This window comes from Phocoena sinus, chromosome 6 (genome assembly GCF_008692025.1).
Source record: "Phocoena sinus isolate mPhoSin1 chromosome 6, mPhoSin1.pri, whole genome shotgun sequence".
Lineage (NCBI taxonomy): Eukaryota > Metazoa > Chordata > Mammalia > Artiodactyla > Phocoenidae > Phocoena > Phocoena sinus.
The window spans coordinates 109,439,225-109,441,218 of record NC_045768.1 but is presented as its reverse complement, the minus strand read 5'-3'; the positions used below and the strand labels follow the sequence as shown (position 1 = coordinate 109,441,218).

Sequence of the window (1,994 nt, the reverse complement as noted above, 5' to 3'; positions counted from 1 at the left end):
GGGTTTAACGGTGGGGCACGAAGAGCGTGAGATGCGATGCTATAGAGGCCCCGGGGCTGCGGTTGCTCGCCACCCTCCGGGGCTGGGGAAACAGGGCCCCTCCAGGCATCCCTAGCGGGCCAGTGGGGCAGCAGGGACAAGGGCGGCTGCATGCGCTCCGAGTCCCGGACCTGGGTTCGAAAAGACGACGCCGACCTCGTCTCCGCCACGTTGTGGATTTGAGGCTGAGGACAAATGCAGTTTTTCTCATCTTCCCACGTCCGCGGCCGGAAGTCGTCTCCTGGGCTTTGCGCTTTTTTCAGTTTGGCCTGAGTTTGGGCCATTTGTGTGTGTGTGTGTGTGTGTGTGTGTGTGTGTGTGTGTCTTCCCCTCCTAAACCGAATTTCTTGAATGAGACAGTCTGATAAGAGCAAAAGTCCTGAAAGCAAATGTTTTCAAGTTCCAGCCTCGCTGCTCCCTGGCTGGGGAGATTGTTAAAGCTAAGTCTAGGCTTTCTAATTCGCAAAAACAGAAATAATGGAATAGGGACTTGTGACCACTAAATATATGTAGCAAACAAATAATAGTTGTGAGATATATTCAAATCGTCAAGAAGGTTATACTGTATTGGGGAGACAACCCAAAAGTTAACTATGAATGTTGCGGCAGATGTGTGGTGATTTGGAGGAAGGCCTATATCTTATAGTGGGAGGGATGAAAAGGATGTAGAAAGAGGATGAGAACTTGTAGTCTGGTAGGCCTATCGATGTATAGCTATGAGATAATTGGTGAAAATGCCTTTTAAAAAATATATGTATTGGTAGATGGTGGCTGAAAAGGCTGAGAAGCCAGATACTAAGGAGAAAAAACCTGAAGCCAAGAAGGCTGATGGTGGGGGCAAGGTTAAAAAGGTGAAGCAGGGGAAGCCCCACTGCTGCCAAAACCCTGTCCTGGTCAGAGGAATTGGCAGATATTCCCGATCGGCTATGTATTCCGGAACGACCTTGTACAGAGGAGGTATTCAGCAGCTAAATCCAAGGTGGAAAAGAAGAAAAAGGTGGAGGTTCTTGCTACTGTCACAAAACCAGTTGGTGGTGACAAGAATGGTGGTACCCGGGTGGTTAAACTTCGCAAAATGCCTAGATATTATCCTACTGAAGATGTGCCTTGAAAGCTGTTGAGTCACAGCAAAAAACCCTTCATTAAGCATGTGAGAAAACTGTGTGCTAGCATCACTCCTGGGACTATTCTGGTCTGCCTCACTGAGCGCCACAGAGGCAAGAGGGTCATTTTCCTGAAGCAGCTGAACAGTGGCTCGCTACTTGTGACTGGGCCTCTGTCCCTCAGTTGAGTTCCTCTGCGGAGAACACACCAGAAATTTGTCATTGCCACTTCCACCAAAATTGATATCAGTGGTGTGAAAATCCCAGAACATCTCACTGACGCTTACTTCAAATAGAAGCTGCGTAAGCCCAGGCACCAGGAAGGTGAGATCTTCGACACAGAGAGAGAGAAATATGAGATTACAGAGCAGCTCAAGGTTCATCAGAAAGCTGTGGACTCACAAATTCTGCAAAAAATCAAAGCTGTTCCTGAGCTCCAGGGCTACCTCTGCTCTGTGTTTGCTCTCACAAACGGAATTTATCCTCACAAAGTCGTGTTCTGAACGTCTTACAAAGAACCTAATTTAAAAACTGTCCATTTCAAAAAAAAAAAGTAATAGCTATACAATGGAGAAATGAGACAACACCCTGATAGGATCATCAAAGTTAACGCCACCAATGAGAGGCAGATGGGCACGATGTCTTGAGAAGGATATAGCTTCCTCTATGTGATATTTCAGCTGAGACTGTATAACTTCAATCGAATAATGAAGAAACAGTAGACAAATAAAAAATGAAGAGTGCTCTGTTTTTTAAATGGGGGATTATACTTCAAAAATGTCAATGTTGTTAAAAGATAAAGAAAAGCTGTGGAAATGTTCCAGGTCAAAGGAGGTTAAAGAAACATGAGAA

General features: G+C 45.6%; 1 pseudogene; it reads left to right on the top strand.

Moving 5' to 3' along the window:
• Positions 1-803: 803 nt before the first annotated feature.
• On the top strand, positions 804-1,645 carry LOC116755826 (annotated as a pseudogene).
• The last annotated feature ends 349 nt before the right edge of the window (positions 1,646-1,994 follow it).